The 19,671-nt window shown below is 36.1% G+C and overlaps 1 non-coding gene across 1 annotated transcript; it reads left to right on the top strand.

Moving 5' to 3' along the window:
• Positions 1-15,536: 15,536 nt before the first annotated feature.
• On the top strand, positions 15,537-15,643 carry LOC136215892 (small nucleolar RNA R71). Its single transcript, XR_010682895.1, has one exon. It is a non-coding gene; the product is annotated as a small nucleolar RNA R71 (small nucleolar RNA).
• The last annotated feature ends 4,028 nt before the right edge of the window (positions 15,644-19,671 follow it).

Raw genomic sequence — 19,671 nt, 5'->3', positions numbered from 1 at the left:
TATTTAAAATTTTAATACGTTAAGGCTGACTTCTTTTTCTTTGAAAAGGATTACACAGCACGCTGAGTAAATTAAGACACTAGCTTAGTCAACTGGTGACTAAGTCAGCTTCTTTCTTTGAGTCAGGAGATAGCACTTGAGTCTATTCCTGAACTCAGATACTCAATACAACACAACTCAGCGTGACCTCTTTACTTGGTCAGTTTTGTTTAAGCAAGCAATATATATATTAAGGAGTTTAAGGTTAGAAAGATGTTACTCAGCAAATTTATCCAGGTTCGGCCTCTAAGCCTACGTCCTGTCCCCGGAACACGTTCCGAGCTTTCGAATTCTCTACTGAGCTCTTTAACGGTAGAGCATCAAACCTTTTACAACTTAGAAGCTGAGTATAACAAGAGTACCTTCCTCTATACCTCTACTCACTCCTAATCTCTCGCTGAGTACTATAACCGAGTACTCAGCCTCTCCTTTCTAATCTCTAGAAATGATAAAGATTTGTCCTAAACAACAATTGCTAAGACACCTTAGATGATTGAATAATCACTCTAGACTTTTACACGAAAGATATATAATTTGGTGTAAGAATTTGCTTTGCTTTGTCTCACAGAACTTGAGTAGAATTTTGGTCAGCGTAATGGCTTGATAATGTTCTGTGTTGAAATGAAGCAACTGAAGGGCTCTATTTATAGAGACGTCTGAGACACCAGTCATTTTGAATTTCGAAATAACCGTTGGAGGGAAACGACTTCCTGTCGTTGTCACTCAGTTTTGCTCAGAGCTCTTGGCCAATCAGATTTGAGTATCTTCTGTCCTCGGTCAGCTTTTAGTCAGCTCAGCAGAATGTCTCTCCATTTATGGTAAGGTTAACTAGACAGCGTCCTGTGTCTTTTGAACTTTACCCAAAGTGGAAACACTTTGTCTGGAAGTTGTTCTTGCTCAGCTGTTGTCTTGTACTCTTTGTCGATTCGACTCAGCAGCTTCATTCCGAAGTTGTTCAACGAAGGTCTTCTAGATCCTTCTTCCGCTGAGCTGCGTTTTGTAAACACGGGCCGAGTTGTCTTGATCTGTTTGACTTGGGCTTTGACTTCCGTATTGGGCTTTAAGCCTTTTAGTCTTATAAACAATTTAACTCAACATTGAACAAACACATTAGTTAAATAAATCAAAGCATTTAAACTTAGTGTGATTAGAATATATTTAATTTTACTTAAATAATTTTGTCAAATCAAAATCATGTGGAAAGGTGTTTCAACATATATCCCATCATGAAATTCTCATAACACGTAGTGACCTTCTTCCTTTGCTATGCATTTAAACCAGGGTTGACTGAAGGATTTTCGATACAACTGTCCACCCATAACTGCATAATGAGTTGCCTTTTTCACTAGCCTTTTTTACTGTACTTTATCTTCAGGAATGATTCCAGAATTCAGGCATTGAAGGAGTGGGATTCATCAATCTTCAGTTGTTGTCGCTATCACTACTATAACTTCTTTGGCATACGTCGGTTTAGCTTTTACATCGAATGGGCATGTGAGGGTCTTCTAATAGTCAACACTATAGGTGAATTTGGCCAAATTATTTGCTTCTGTGTTAGATCTTCGTCATATGTGTACCATTTCCCATTTCACCTCTTTTTCTTCAATGACATAGATAAGATAGTGAACCTCCTCCAAATATAAATGAAGGATTTCATCTTTAACTATATATCACGACCTGTTTTGAAGTTATTTCTTTCAACAACCGCATCCCTAGTATCACTGCTTCATACTCTACTGCATTGTTGGTGCAAGGGAATGACATTTTATCAGCATATTGGATGTGGATGAGTTCTGGTCCTCTTATAACAACACTAACTACATCCCCTTCAACCGAGGATGCTCCATCTGTGTACATTGTCCATTCTTCCTTTCTTGCTTAAGGCGAGTCGCTAGCTACCTCTACGAATTCATTAACAAAGTCTGCCAAGACCTGGCTCTTGAGGACGGATCTTCCTTCATATGGAATGTCAAATTCTCCCAACCATATAGACCACTCCATCAATCTCCCTGATGTTTATGGGTTTTTCAATACTTTTCTCATAAGAATACTAGTTTGTACTATTATCGTATGTGCCTTGGAATAAGGTCTGATTATCGTACATGCGTTGGAATAAGGTCTAGTTTTTTCAATACTACGAGGGCCATCTTATCCAGCTTCGAATATCGAGTTTGAGCATCTTTTAACACTTTACTGATATAATAAATAGGAAATTGAAGTCCTTCCTCTTCTCGAATAACCACCATACAAACAGCCCTATTGGCAACGGATACATAAAGATATAGATCTTATCCAATGATTGGTCTGTTCATCAAAGGTGGTTTTTAGTCATCTCGATTTACTTCCGTCAAAACTTCATCTTCCCAAGCAAAGACACTTCCACATTCTTTCATAACCTTGGAGTTGGCTCCCTTTATCTCAGGCTTCAACCCTTTGGCGATTTTCACTTTCTTCCCAGTAGCTATCATGAGTAGTTTTGTTTCACAGAGAGCTACTAAACCTGAAATGCTAGCTTTACCTAACCGAGCTTTCTTCGACAGCTAAAACCCGGACTTTGCTACTTACTGAGTTGGATATTTTGGATTCTCAAGGTAGACGCCCCCTCCCAAAGGATCAAGACGAGCATCCTGATTTTGATACTCTGAAGGTTGAGTATCTGTCGCCTTTGTTCAAATATCAGCAAGCCGAAGTTGTTTCCAGTGTGTATCAAAGGTTCATCTTCTTCTTTTTTTTTTTGGGAATGTATTGACCAGGAGGTGGAGTAAGTTTCTGTGCCACCTTTTGGTTTCCTTTTACCATAATCCCACCTTTGGAGATGGCCAGATGTCTGATGGAGATTAAGGCTTCAGTCTCCAAAAGGAACGGTTTACCTAGGATGACATTATACGCCAACTACCCATCCATGATGGAAAACTCTAGGTCTCCTTTTGATGCGCCTCTAGTAGAGCGGTAAGTTATATGTGATGTTATGTGTGTGTTATGATTATGATCTCTCTATGTGCTCTAACTCTACTAGACACTACATACGGGCAAATGTACCCCGTCGTATCAAGTAATAAATCCGGTTAAGTTCGGGTATCGAATCCACGGGATTTATACCTACACGTATTAAACTACTCGGTTCTACACATTATCTAAGCAGTGAATACTTTAGACTTGAGTTGGGTGACAGCTATAAACTACTCCTAAACTATGGATGAGACAATTTTCATGTATTTGAAGCCCTTATGGAGTGATACGGATAATGATAAGTTATAACATATGACAAACGATTCGGAACATATATGATTAATAATTTACTCTTGCAAAGACGACTATCTATAGACCGAACAACTCCGTGAGGTTCTTAGATCGTGATTTCCCCTTAAGGCGACTCTAATTCTTAGGATCAGAAACTAGGGCCTGTAAGTTCCGTGGCTCGTCAATTCCTACGGTTTTTGGATTGTCAACTCTGGTAAGGTAACACCTATATGAATCCAAATAGATTTAGGATAATTAACAAGTAGAAAGGGAAGAAGAATCGGCCCTTAGAACTAGCTAACCGGACTCAAAGTCGTCTCTTAGGACTTGGAGGTGGAACTCTCGAGCTTGGTGGATGCGGATGGAACGAAACTTCGACGGCATGACAGAAGGAATACACAAGCTCTCAAGGTGTAAGGAACTTTATTACATAGAAAATTGAATGCCTAAATGAGTGACAAACATTCCTATTTATACACAAATGAAACTTGGGGTAAAATCGTAATTACAAGAATCTCATATATGTTCATATGCCGAAGTTGAATTTAGAGCTCCACGTCATGCCCAACATATGGCATGTCGTGCGGCTCCTTTTTCCACTATAAAGTCAGCTTTTCACATCCTCGGATCAATCGTTGAATTTGGATTTTCATGGGTCAACACGACGTGGATGATGTGGCATGTCGCGGATGTGAACCTCTGACACACTGGTACCTGTATTTAGGAGCCCGCGTGATGTTCTGATGTCCTAATTCCATCGCGTGGTACATCATGGAGGAGAGGGCACGTCGTGGAAGTGCACTCCTAAACTTTGATGCTTCAAATTAGGACTCCGTGTGAAACGATCTTGTGCCAAACACCTCATGCCAATATGTTGAGCGATTTCCGCAAGTGCACAATTTCGCTTGTAGTAATAAAAAGATATCGATCCCATAGGGAACGTTTTTTAACGAAAACTTATTTAATTGGTTTTGAAATTGATAGAATAAGAATTAGGCTGAATATGTAGAATGTTAGAAATCAATTCTGTTTTGAGTATGAATTACAAAACAGAAACGTTTAGTGTTTAAACTAAGAGAATAATTGTATTCGTTTGCATTAAGCAAAGAAAACAACTTTAAACTTTGTATAAACTATAAAAATGTAATAATGTAAACTCCTTCAATTAAAAGGCTTTGAACCGCAGACAATCTTCCTACAGTCGGGATAGATCGCTACCTTAACCAAATTAATTCTTGAAGAATGAATTTGCCTAAGTGTTCAACAAAGTTTCCTTGTAAAGATATTGAATTTAACTACGTTTTAATGAAAACACCAGAACCCACTTCGGATCAATTACAGAAGTGCTACATAAAATTATATTGAATTGCATGAACTTTATTAGATGAAGTATGAATTTGATACAAGTTTACAGAGAATAAAAAGCATGGAAGCATTCGAACGACATAAGAGTTTTGGGTCATCAGTCCTTTCCTCAAACCTCGTTAGAGTTTGTCAGGCTCGTGGGTCGAATCCGCTACTTAATCTTCTCGCTGAATCTTTGTAATAGAGATGGTTCTTCTACTACCAAAATGTAAACTAATATAAACAGATCTTAATCTAAATCTAAAGGCTACTGTGTATGTAATTATTTGATAAACAATGTGTGTGCATCATATTGCTTTTTACAAAATCGAACTTCTAACTCTGAATCATTTGACTCAGAATTTCTGCATAAATTCTGTACTAAATCTTAACTCTCAATTATATATATTTCAACTCTGAAATCAACTCTCTATTTATAGTTGTTGAAGAGTCGAGTCTAAGGGACATGTCTGCTGTGAAGAGACATTTCTATCCAATCGAACGGACACGTTTCTTTGAAAACGAACAAATGTATGTTGTGCTGCCTGAAAATCTGAAGTTACAGAGAATGGAAATTCTCTGCCGAGAATAGGGAAGTGAATTTTCAGCCTTCAGACGAAAGGGAGGAGGTGACTGGTGATGCGTGTCGCGACAGAGAATAAGGAATCTCGGTCGCGACACGGGATGTTTATCCTATCTCTGACTTCGTTCCTCGTCTTCGTTTCGGTGCGTTTGATTTTCGTCGTCTTTGACTCCTTTTGTAGGGTTTTTCCTTTGTTTCTGACCTCTTTTCATTCCTATTTGGATTTTACCAAATATTTAGGTACCTTGCATGAAAGAAACATATTCGGACATAAAAGTACGCTAAATATATATAAACAGCACAAATTCGTAGTGAAACTGATGTAAATAATGATGATATTTTAGGTATATTTTGGGCTTAACGAATCTCCACACTTAATCTTTTGCTAGTCCCGAGCAAAATTTCACTGAATTTATTCTTTAACTAATCTCTTATGAAAATAAAACATATATCTTTGTATTTCGTTTTAAATTAGTTAAGCCGAAAAGATTAACTTTGCATGGCAAATTTATACGCAAAATATCAAACTAACTAGTACAAAGGCGATATATCATTCGTCTTGTATTTTCAATTTTTTAAATTGAAGTATTCGGGACGATATATAAGCACGCATGTTATTGAATCTTTCGTCTCAAGGTATTTCAAAGCACAAAATTTCCTTTCCCAAACCTATTATATGAATTATATGTACATGAATAAGTTTTAGGGTTAATTTATTTGCTTAGTTACGCCCAAGATAAGGGTGGTCTTGATCGTAACTTTATACGTATTTTATTTGTTTTGTGTTCGTTTAAGAGGTACCGACCATGCCATGGGTGGACGCAGTCGTTACGTTAAACTTAAACACGCTTAATTTTTGTTTAAACGTTCCTTCCATACCTCGATTGTGATAAGGGTGGTTGCAATCATGGCCAAAAGTAAACGGTACTTAATTTTCTTCCCTTTCATACCTCGATTGTTATAAGGTTGGTCTCAGTCGTGGCCAAAAGTTAAGAATTCGAATAATTGATTAACATGAATTATAAAATTATAAATTATAAATTGGGAAAAAGAAAAATAGCACATTCATCCTATATTGACTTAAAATTCAACATGCATTATGGCTAAAGTTTCCTTAAAAACTTCAATTGGTGTTAATGTAAGACGAAAATCAAACCGAGCTAAAAAAATTGTTAGTTCAATTTAATGCCTATAAACCTAATTGAAAATTAAAAATAAGATTATTGTATCATGAATTGCATGATATAAAATAGAGATTAAAAATAAAGAATTTTTACTTAAATACATTCACTCGAGACAATTTTATTTAAAATCGTATCGGATATTTGTGAAAAATTTCAAAAATGTTGCCCGTATAGAAATATATTATTTCTAACAATAATGATAATCTAAAAATAATTATAAGTTAAATGTTTATAAAATCATATGAAAATGTTAAGTTTATAAAAACAATAGTAATAGAGTTATGAAAAACTAATGTTAAGTTGAATAAATATGTTGCAATGTGTGTTGCATTTGCTTAAAATAAATTGTTGCATAAAAATTGTTAGTATATGTTGAAAATGGATGTCATTTTATCGTCATTCATTTCATTTATTCGTACTAAAAGAAAATGATATATGTAATATCTCCTCCCACACTAAAAGAAATTGTACCAAATTAAAACATAACAAAGGAAATGAGAATAGAAAAGATAAAACCTAAACATTTGGAAGGTGAATCCGGTGGAGATGGTGAAGTTTCAATGTTTTGACGACGGAAGAATGAGAGCATCCGACGACATGTGGACTTGTTCTCCCTCCTCAAGGCGTTGATATTGTGATTCATCACCATGTTGTTTTCAACTAAATCATCAATCTGCAAATTCATTTGTCCATTATTTGCATTGATTTGGTTCAAAATCCTTCTCAAATCAATAGGATCTTCATCATGTTGTGCTTGGGTTTGTGGTTGTGCATGTGGCGCCTCCGCCACTTCCTCCTCCGGTCCGCCTCCTTCGGTACCTACAAATTGAGAACCCGAGGCTCCTCCTCCCGTATTACCACTAAGATGGGCAATACGTGACTCATATGAAACAAAAATGGGAGGACTTGAATTAACCAATAAGTGAGCTCGGTCAAGGGCCGAAATATCCAAAAGAGGGATATAGCCATGGTAGGAAGACATATCATAATCGGCCAACTCTCCACGTGCACCCATCACTAAGCCGGCAATAAAATTTCCTAGAGGTACTTGCCTAGTGTGAGACTTTGAAGCACGATACAAATTATCAAATAGCATTCTGATGCTATCAACCCTCAAACCTTTCAATAAACAATCAAGCACAAACAAATCACGAACTTGAACCTTTGAACTCTCAACCCGGCCAAACAGCGAAAAACTCAAGAATTTGTGAAAGTAATACAAGCAATTATCCCTAATCATCTTGCTTGAAGTGTTTTTGGGATTGAAATAAGCTTGTCCCGAAAGAGTATTCCGAATGGTGTCATTATCTAATTCCCTAGGCTTCTCAATGAAATCACTCGTTGGAAAACCGAACATATTCCCCATTGCCTCATAATCAATAGTATAAGTTACACTATTGTTCCTAAAGGTGATAAAATTCTTCCTCTTATCAAATTTCAACGTAACCAAAAATTCCACAATAAATTCGTTATTGTGAGGGAATTTCATAGAAGCAAAAGTATGCCATCCTAGAGTATCAAGAAAAGCATTAATCCGATCAGAGAAAGATAACTCCCTTACCGAATCAAAATATAGGAAAGGCATGTCCACAAACTCTATTTTTGCGTTGGAAAAATGAGTAAAGCGTGTTGCTTCTTCCTCGGAAGCAATATCAAAATAAGCTCCGCAACGGACACGAAGACGATTAGCTTCCGTAACCTTTGGCTTTTGGCCGGCGACTTTGGTTCTAGGCATGATGTGGGTATGGTGTTTGAGAATATAGAAGAAGAAATGTAGAGAGAAAAGCAAAAGCTTGTGAGGGTTTAAGGATGGTAAATGAAAGAATGAAAGAGATGGTAAAAGAAAAGGGTAAGTGATTTGGAATAGGGATAAGAGTAATTGGGAAGAGTAAAAGTTGGGTATTGGGAAGAGTTTAGAGTGAGGGATTGGGTAAAAATTGAGGTGATGTGATGTTTGTGTAAGGAGTAGGTATATATAGGGTTGAATAGAATTAATTATAGGTAGATTAGGAATAGGAATAGGCTCAAAAATGGTGCAATTTTCGAAATTCCCCCCTGCCTACAGGTCGTGTGTCGCGACCGAGAATCCAGAATCTCGGTCACGACACGGCCTTTTCAGGGAGAAATTCCCTTCGATTGATGGCTACGTTTTTGCTGAACTTACCGAGAATATATATTCTCGGCCGAGATTCTGCCCCTGGTAGCTGAATTTCGCGCATATTAACTCTGTGCGTACATTTTTCTAGGTAAATATGTCATGTACTTGAATTAATTCATACCTGAACTTAAAAACACAAGTTTAAAACATTAAATGCAAGGAAAACCAAAGGTTTATCCTTATCAAATGTGAATAATGAATCAATAAAGACCTTAAATAGAATTAATGAACAATGAATAGCATTAAATTATATAGGTTAAATGAATCAATTGGAATGTAATTAATACAAATTCATGAAAGTACTAAACATTAGAATTCAAACAGATTAATGAATTTATGATACAAATTCATTTTATGAGTGATATACGTTAAGTTCAATAAATTCCTACGGATACACGAATAATCATTATGAAAAATTCATATAAGTTTATTATATAAAGGAAAATGTATTATCATGTTCTTCATTCCAAACATTATTTATAAGTTATTAACATGAAAATGATGTTTACGGATTACGTGGAATCATGGAAAAAACTGAAAAATAAAAAATGAAAGAATGAAAGTAAGGAATGGAAATTGTATTTCAATAAAACATAAGTACAAAAATGAACAATATATACAATGAAAATAAATACAAACAAAACTCAAACTATTTACAAACAATCAAAATAAACTAAAGTAAACTAAATATTCATCCCGTTGAATCGGGATTCGCATTGCCCTATAACGATCAATCTTCATCTGCACGAATATTTGCCTTTCTTCCGCAGAAAGAAATCACGGGCCTACCCTAAAGATACGTTTCACGAGGCCCTCGCTTTCAAGAACTCATAATCCATTGTTGGAAAGGATTCATCATCGCTCCAAGGAACAGAAATTATGCCCTTGGCCCTGAGAATTATTCCACAGATGATATTGCCGAAACCAATCTTCTTATCCTTGGATCGAGAAGCGGCAACAAGACCTTCCATAAATATTTTGGAGGAATTGACGGTATTGCCTTGGAAAATATCACCAAGTACGTATAAGTCCGTGTCTTGGACAACACTGCTAAAGGTGCGTCCATATAAGCTGTGACACAGAAACTTATGTAAATACAGCATCGAATTGCATTGGATGGATTTGTTGTAGGCGAGACGTGGATTGAAATGCCAGAATCCGGTTAACATCCTCCAAATGTCTCTGGATGTCATATCTCTGCCAGGATGATGTATGGTTGTATCCCTTGGGGGAAAACCAAACCAGGCATGTAATGCAGGGTATCCAAATGTAAAGGTTTTGCCATCTCTGCAAAAACTCAAACGAACCCATCGCTTATTCATGAAGCGCATTATACAAAAGAATTCGAGAATCCAGTCTCCAATAATAGGAAACCGCATGTGGGCAAACTTTGACCATCCCAAATTCCTCAAATAGCGATCCATATCATCGCTAATTTCGAGTTCATCATTTAAGAACTCGTCCATATACAGCATGCCAACAAAGAATTTGTAGCGAAGTTGGCAATATCGTCGGCCTTCGTCATGATTGTATATAGGAAATGGCGCACTGTAGCGTTCTGATAAGTCAGGACGCTTATGGCGTGAAGCAGCAACCTTCCTGGAAGATTTTTGCTTGGAAGTCATGTTGTTGAAGCAAGAAAAAGTCTCTGGAACTTGTAAAAGGTGTTTGAAAGAATTTTGAGAAAAAGTCAGAAATGTGTCTGATAAAGATGAAATGAATAGCAAAAAGATTTCTGCTCCTCTCTAATTATTTATAGGAATTATAGGACGAAATAATATGTCTCTTTGTTGCGAAAAGGCATCAAATTGGACCTCTTGGACTTGAAGAAACTCAATTTTTCGAGTTTGAACAACTATGACTGCAAGGAAGAAGAAGAAACAGGTCTGACAGGTGCAGAAAACACTCGTGTTGCGATCGAGAATTGCCAATCTCGGTCGCGACACGCTGATTTCCTCTCGGAAATCAGGCGTCGAAACTCACAAATCCGAATCTCGGCCGAGAATATAAATTCTCGGTAAGATCAGAAAATGTCTTCCCTTCTTGGACAATTTCTGAAAGTGCTGAATCTCAACTGAGATTCCTGAAATCTCAATTGAGATTCCTGAAATCTCAACTGAGATTCCTGAATTTCTTCAAATTCGGACTATATAGCTAAAATTTGATTAAAAACATGACTTAAATATATTTTTATGCATTTTAAACTTAATATACACTCATCTAATAACTAAAAATCATAAAAATGAAATGTGTAAAGATAAAAATAAAAATAAAATAGAAATAAAATAGAAATAAAAATAAAATAAAAGCTAAACTAAAAATTTAAACAAAAGCAAAATAAGAATATATATGAAAATTAACGAATTAATCTTAATGAAATTTTGTTACAAACTTAATTTCCCTAATTGGAGCGTTTTCATAATAAATTTTGCATCTATTACCGTTAACCTTAAAACAAACTTCATTAGGTCCTTCAAGTTCTATAGATCCATAGTCGAAAGTTTTAACGACTAAAAATGGTCCTGTCCATCTAGACTTAAGTTTACCTGGAAATAACCAGAGTCGTGAATTAAACAACAGCACCTTATCTCCAACACTAAAGCTTTTGACTTTAATTTTGGCATCGTGCCATTTTTTCACTTTCTCTTTATATATTTTTGCATTTTCGTAAGATAAATGACGTAATTCATCCAACTCGTTTAAGTCGAATAATCGTTTCTTACCTATTTGTTGCAAATCATAATTAAGTGCTTTAATATCCCAATAAGCTTTATGCTCTAACTCTACTGGAAAATGACATGCTTTTTTATACACTAATCGGTATGGTGTCATTCCTATAGGTGTTTTAAATGCAGTACGGTATGCCCATAACACATTGTTAAGTTTGCAAGACCAGTCTCTTCTTGAAGATGAAACTGTTTTCTCTAGAATCCACTTGAATTCTCTATTTGATATCTCCGCTTGACCATTCGATTGAGGATGGTATGGCGTAGATACGCGATGGTGTACTCCATATTTTCTCATAAGTGATTCAAAACTTCGGTTTATGAAATGGGTACCTCCATCACTTATCATGACTCTAGGACATCCAAATCTACAAAATATATCTTCAAGAAACTTAATGACAACCTTAGCATCATTCGTCGGGGTTGCAATTACTTCAACCCACTTTGAAACATAATCTACGGCTACTAAAAATAAGTTTTACCAAAAGAAGGGGGAAAAGGTCCCATGAAATTGATCCCCCACACGTCGAAGACTTCAACTTCCAACATGTTTGTGAGAGGCATCTCATCTTTCCTTCCTAAATTCCCGGTTCTTTGACATTTGTCACAACGAATAATAAACAAACGAACGTCCTTAAACAATGTAGGCCAAAAGAATCCACATTCTAATATCTTAGCAACTGTTTTACTAACGCCGTTATGCCCTCCATAAGAGCTTGAATGACATTCTGACATTATAGACCCGTATTCATTTTCGCTAACGCATCTCCTAATCATACCATCACCACAAGTTTTGAACAAGAAAGGATCTTCCCAAAAATACTGTTTAATATCGGAAAAGAATTTTTTCCTTTGTTGGAAACTTAACCCTTCTGGAACAATGTTAGCTGCGAGATAATTGGCTATATTCGCATACCATGGTGACATGACACTTTTTATCTGATACAGATATTCATCAGGGAAATCATCTCGTATACCGATAGTTTCACCGATAGGACCGTTTTCATCTTCAAGTCTCGATAGATGATCGGCGACAAGGTTTTCGACTCCCTTTTTGTCTTTAATTTCTATATCAAATTCTTGTAATAATAGGACCCATCTAATAAGATGCGGTTTTGCATCTTTCTTAGCAAATAGATACCTTAAAGCCGCGTGATCAGTATATATAATAACTTTAGATCCTAGCAGATACGACCTAAACTTATCACATGCAAAAACCACTGCTAGCATTTCTTTTTCAGTTGTGGTGTAATTTAACTGTGCACCGAACAATGTGTGACTGGCATAATAAATAATATGAAGCTTCTTATCCTTCCTTTGACCTAAAACACATCCTACGGCTAAGTCACTTGCATCACACATGATTTCAAAAGGTAAATCCCAATCAGGTTTAGCAATTATGGGTGCACTGACTAAAGTTGCTTTCAATGTTTCAAAAGCTTTAACACAATCTTCATTAAAATCAAAGGTTGAATCTTTCATAAGTAAATTAGTAAGTGGTTTGGAAATTACAAAAAAGTTTTTTATGAATCTTCTGTAAAAACCTGCATGTCCTAAAATTAACCGTACTCCCTTAACAGTAGTTGGAGGAGGTAGTTTTTCTATCACTGAAGTTTTTGCTCTATCCACTTCTAATCATTTTTCAGATATTTTATAACCTAAAACAATTCCCTCGTCAACCATGAAATGACATTTTTCCCAGTTTAAAACTAAATTTGTTTCCTCACATCTAGTCAAAACTTTATCTAAATTTCCTAAACATGCATCAAACGAATCTCCATAAACTGAAAAATCATCCATAAAAACTTCCATGATATCTTCAATAAAATCATTAAAAATTGCAGTCATACAACGTTGAAATGTTACTGGTGCATTACATAGACCAAAGGGCATTCTCCTATATGCAAAGGTTCCATAAGGACATGTGAAGGTTGTTTTATCTTGGTCATTCGGGTAAATATAAATTTGAAAGAATCGAGAATAACCATCTAGAAAACAATAAAAAGCATGACCGGCTATCCTTTCGATCATTTGATCAATGAAAGGTAGAGGAAAATTATCTTTCCTGGTTGCTTTGTTTAGGTTCCTATAATATATACAAACCCTCCAACCGGTGGTGGTTCGCGTAGGTATTAATTCACCTTCGTCATTCCTTACAACAGTTATGCCTCCCTTTTTAGGTACACAATGGATTGGACTAACCCATTCACTATCCGAGATAGGATAAATGATTCCATTGTCTAAAAGTTTAGTAATCTCATTTTTTACTACTTCTTTCATGTTCGGACTTAAGCGTCTTTGCCTATCCGCTTTAGGTGGCTTATCTTCTTCTAAGTGAATTCTGTGCATTACAATACTAGGATTAATTCCTTTTAAGTCTGAAATTTGCCATCCCATAATTCCTATCCTATTTCTAACAACTTCTTTTAATTTTTCTTCTTGAACTTTAGTTAACTTGTTAGAGATAATTATAGGTAGAGAATCGCCTTCGCCTAAGAAAGCGTACCTCAAATGGTTTGGTAACTCTTTAAGTTCTAATTTAGGGGGTATTACAATTGAAGGCGGAACTGGTCCATCTTCTCGAATCAAAGGCTCTGGGTCCTTATCTTCTAATTCTTCTCTCATTATAGGTTCTATTATTTCTTCTTTTTGAACAATGTTATTGACACATTCTTCAACTAAGTCAAGTTTCATACAAGCGAATTCCTCCATAGGATATTTCATTACTATGTTCATATTAAACTCGATCTTATCTTCTCCTATCCTTAAAACTACTTTCCCTTCCGACACATCGACTAGAGCACGTCCCGTGTTCATAAACGGTCTACCAAAAATTAGTGGACAATTAACGTCATATGCAAAGTCTAATATAACAAAATCGGTAGGAAAAATAAATTTGTCAACTTTAACTAAAACGTCCTCAATTATACCATATGGTCTCTTAGTGGTTTGATCCGCTAATTGCAAAACCATATTGGTACGTTTGATATCTTCTTCTAAACCTAACCTATTAAAAATAGACAACGACATTAAGTTTATACTTGCTCCTAAATCAAAAAGACAGCTTGGGAATTCAATATCTCCCAACTTACACGGAATGGTAAAACATCCGGGATCTTTGAGTTTAGTGGGCAAATTGCTTGACACTATTGAACTACAGTCCTCAGTTAGCGAAATGGATGAAATTCCTTCCCAACTAATTTTCTTTGAAATTAAATCTTTTAAGAACTTACCATAGTTAGGAATTTGCGTAATCGCATCCATAAACGTCAAATTAATATGCAAATTTTTAAGTTTGTCTAAAAACGTTAATAGTTGTTTGTCATAGTCCTTATTTCAGACTTTGTGTGGAAAAGGTGGTTTGGGTACAAATGTTTTTATACTTGAGTCAATTGGTGAACTTTTTGCATTTAATGCATCTTCTTTGGATTTTGTTGGTAAATCAGTTCCTGGTAAAGTAGAATCTCCGGGCATTTCCGAACCTAAGTAATTTTCCCCTGAACGAAGAGTGATAGCCTTTACATGCTCTTTTGGATTTTCTTCTGTATGGCTGGGAAGACTTCCCTCTTTTCGGGATGGAATTGATTTAGCAATTTGTCCAATTTGAACCTCCAAATTATGGATGCTAGATGAGTGGTTTTTAATAAGCTGATCGAATTTATTCTCGATCCATTTAAAACCATCCACCGATAGCATCTATAAATTTATCGATTTTAGAAGATAAAGTGCTAATCGTATCTCTTGATTGATTTTGATAATTATTAGCACAATTTTGATTAGCATTTGCATTATTATTATCATCTTTCCAATTAAAGTTAGGATGATTGCTCCATCCAGAATTATAAGTACTAGAATAAGGATTATTAGTTTCGTTTTGCCCTTGGACAAAATTTACCTGTTCGATCTCGCTCATACCTTCATAATCCACATCCGTTTGGACTGGATTACCATTGGCATCGCACGGTACCATAAACCTATCAATTTTGTTCAATAAGGCAGAAAATTGGGCTTGTAACATCGCGACTGGATCAAGATTCACTATATCTTTAACTGACGATGTGTTTGAGGATGATGGTTTCACCACCGGTATGTGTCCACATTCTGCGGGCCACATACTGCTGTTGATTGCCATTTCCTCCAAAAGTTCTCTTGTTTGGGCCGATGTCTTCTTCATAAATAACCCTCCCGACATAGCATCTAATGAACCTCTAGTTGTAGGATTTAATCCATTATAAAATGTTTGCATTAAAAGTGCATCGGGAAATTGGTGGTGTGGGCATAAACGTTGAAGTTCTTTAAAACGTTCCCAAGCCTCATAAAGAGTTTCATTATCATTTTGAGAAAAAGATGTTAACTCTTTTATGACTCTTGTGGTTTTTGCTAAAGGAAAATATTTTGATAAAAACGATTGGGCTAGTTGGTCCCAAGTTTCAAATGTTGCCCCTGGCATAGAAGCTAACCACTCTTTGGCTCTATCCTTCAAAGTGAAAGGAAAGAGGCGAAGTTTGATTGCTTCAGCAGTCACATCTGTTATTTTAAAAGTGTCGCAAATTTCTAAGAAATTTGTCAAGTGGGTGTTAGGCTTTTCATTAGGTAACCCATAAAATGTTACATTATTTTGCAACATATTAAGCAAAGCGGGCTTAATTTCAAATTGGTGTGCGTTTATTTGGGGTGTAACTATGCTATTTGTTACACCGGCTACTCCTGGCCTAGCGTAATCCATAAGTGTTGCCATATTTTCTGGCTGGGATTCTGAATTTTGTTTTTCTTTGTTTTTCTTGTCTTTCTTTTTCTTTTTAATGGTCTTTTCAATTTCTGGGTCAACTGGGTTTGGTGCAATGCCTGAACTTCGAGAACTGCGCATGAACTTGAAATCTTTGCACGAACCGAAACTACCTTCAAAACAGAATTTGAAAAATAAATACGTTAGTAAATTAAAATTAATAAATTACAAAAGTTAAAATAAGTATGTATAAATGTAGATTCGAAATAAAACACGAAAAATCTAAATTTTTGTTAAAAATTTTGGCGTTCCCCGGTAACGGCGCCAAAAACTTGTTGAGCGATTTCCGCAAGTGCACGGTTTCGCTTGTAATAATAAAAAGATATCGATCCCATATGGAATGTTTTTTAACTAAAACTTATTTAAGTGTAATTTAAATACGACTTAAGGTTTATAGAAATAGATAATCGTTATTTGAAATTGATAGAATAAGAATTAGGCTGAATATGTAGAATGTTAGAAATCAATTCTATTTTGAGTATGAATTACAAAACAGAAATGTTTAGTGTTTAAAATAAGAGAATAATTGTATTCGTTTGCATTAAGCAAAGAAAACAACTTTAAATTTTGTATAAACTATAAAAATGTAATAATATAAACCCCTTCAATTAAAAGGTTTTGAACCGCAGACAATCTTCCTACGGTCGGAATAGAACGCTACCTTAACCAAATTAATTCTCGAAGAATGAATTTGCCTAAGTGTTCAACAAAGTTTCCTTGTAAAGATATTGAATTTAATTACGTTTTAATGAAAACACCAGAACTCACTTCGGATCAATTACATAAGTGCTACATAAAATTATATTGAATTGCATGAACTTTATTAGATGAAGTATGAATTTGATACAAGTTTACACAGAATAAAAAGCATGGAAGCATTGGAACGACATAAGAGTTTCGGGTCATCAGTCCTTTCCTCAAACCTCATTAGAGTTTGTCAGGCTCATGGGTCGAATCCGCTACTTAATCTTCTCGTCGAATCTTCGGAATAGAGATGGTTCTTCTACTACCAAAATGTAAACTAATATAAACAGATCTTAATCTAAATCTAAAGGCTACTGGGTATATAATTATTTGATAAACAATGTGTGTACATCATATTACTTTTTACAAAATCGAACTTCTAACTCTGAATCGTTTAACTCAAAATTTCTGCATAAATTCTGTACTAAATCTTAACTCGCAATTATATATATTTCAACTCTGAAATCAACTCTCTATTTATAGTTGTTGAAGAGTCGAGTCTAAGGGACGTGTCTGCTATGAAGAGACGTTTCTATCCAATCAAATGGACGCGTTTCTTTGAAAACGAACAAGTGTATGTTGTGCTGCCTGAAAATCTGAAGTTACCGAGAATGGAAATTCTCTACCGAGAATAGGGAAGTGAATTTTCAGCCTTCGGACGAAACGGAGGAAGTGACTGGCGACGCGTGTCGTGACCGAGAATAAGGAATCTCGGTCGTTACACGAGATGTTTATCCTGTCTCCGACTTCGTTCCTCATCTTCGTTTCGGTGCGTTTGATTTTCGTCGTCTTTGACTCCTTTTGTAGGGTTTTTCCTTCGTTTCTGACCTCTTTTCGTTCCTATTTAGATTTTATCATATATTTAGGTACCTTGCATGAAAGAAACATATTCGGACGTAAAATTACGCTAAATAGATATAAACAGCACAAATTTGTAGTGAAACTGATGTAAATAATGATGATATTTAAGGTATATTTTGGGCTTAACACAATATTACGTGGCACATCGTGCAGGTCATGTGACACGTCGTGCCACTACCATGTTGACTATGTAATTGCTTCTGCCCGTTCGTTGACTGACAATTCTGGTTGACTTTATCTTCTTCAAAGTGACACGTCGACCCACATTACTTGGCACGTCGTGGGAAAGATTTTTTATTCTTTTTACATGGCGTGCGTTTGTATCGTTCTGTCACCCTGATGTGTCTCGTATGCCTTCTTCTTTCCTGCAAAGTGAAATTACAAAACCCGAGATCATCTTGTTGTATGAATTTTTAAAGTAAATATGAGGGTTGGAACACGGATTTTAAACAAAAGCGTGTTTTTTTTATTTTACCTCGTGGATTTATTGAATTTATATTAAAATTAAACCTAAAGGATTGTTATTGATCCCGAAATGAACCGTATTCCTCCCTAAAAGATAAGGATAAAACGTCCCTTTTCATTATCATCTTCTATCTCGCACTCCAACATTACTTGGCCTCTAGTATGTATCATATGTCTAGTCACTCCCAATCTATGAATGTTGGTTCAATTCGTACTGGATCAACTCTCAGCTTGGTGAATGCTCCCCTAGTGATAACATTGTAGGAACTTCCAGTGTCAATCATCATACGCTTCATATTCCACCCTTCAACGGTCATAGCTATTACCAGAGCATCCGAATATGGGGAGATAGCTTTTCCTGGTTCGGTGAATGAACGGTTGATGGAATCTTTGATATCATCGGTCCATGGGGAGGATGTCTTGGATCTCTTACTTGGAGGTTGATATCCTGGTCCGCCAGCTATGACATTTATCACGCCCTTTGATTTCTTTTTTGGATCAGGCTTCTACTTGTTCTCTTCCGTAACTTGAGAACTTTGAACAAACTTGTCTAGCTTGCCTTTTTCTACCAGTTTTTCTATTTCTTTGAATAGCTCCCAACAAGCATCTATGTCATGACTGTTGATTCTGTGGAACTTCTAGTATGCCTTAGAATTTAGTCCAACATTCTCCCCTGCTTTGGAGATGGGATATTGAATATCTCGCTTATAAGGACTTTTCTCGATCCATATAAGGACTTCCCTTTTGGGAGCATTTAATAAAGTGTATGTCAGTCTTTCTCGGGTGCTTCGTTTATTCTTTGAATGTGTATCTCGAAGGACTTCTTTCCCTTGCTTTCACCTCCATAATTCTTTAATATTTCTTTTCGTTCTTTCTTCACATCATCCAAATCCATGAATTTTTTAGACATGTCGATCAGTTCCGCAAGAGTTTCAGGGCGATTGCTGACTAAGTCTTCCATTAGCCTCTCATAAGTGGTGTTGTAGATCATTTCTTCTAAAGGAGTATTGAGATAAACCCGTGTGATTTGTACACACAGCTGATTGAATTTATCAATATACTCTCTTAAGGAATGATCTTCTCCTTGCACCAGATCATATAGCTTTCTACAGACGACCGTTGGAGGAATGCATCCAGCAAACCTATTAAAGCATTCACGACTCAGCTGCTCCCATCCATCGATTGATCCTGGAGCAAGGGATTAGAACCAGTTAAACACCGGACCCCTAAGGGTTGTTGAGAAAACTCTACAGATGATCCCTTCATTAGTATCACAGACGTCCATGAGTTCTTTGTATTGGCGGACGTGGGCCTCCAGGTTGCCTTCTCCTTTGTAATGTGGCAGGGTGGGAGATTTGAATCTTCGATCTCTCTCATAGCTTAAGATCCGCTTGGAGAATGGAGAATCTTTATGGGAAGGAGTTGGTCTATTCGCGGAATATCCATACTTGAACCAGGTACATAGTACTCGCATGTTATATTGTTGTTTGTTCTTTCCATGTTGGCGGGTTGGGGAGTCAAATAATCTACTACTCTGCTTC

This window comes from Euphorbia lathyris, chromosome 1 (genome assembly GCF_963576675.1).
Source record: "Euphorbia lathyris chromosome 1, ddEupLath1.1, whole genome shotgun sequence".
In the NCBI taxonomy this organism is placed as follows: domain Eukaryota; kingdom Viridiplantae; phylum Streptophyta; class Magnoliopsida; order Malpighiales; family Euphorbiaceae; genus Euphorbia; species Euphorbia lathyris.
This window is presented reverse-complemented; position numbering and strand designations above follow the sequence as displayed.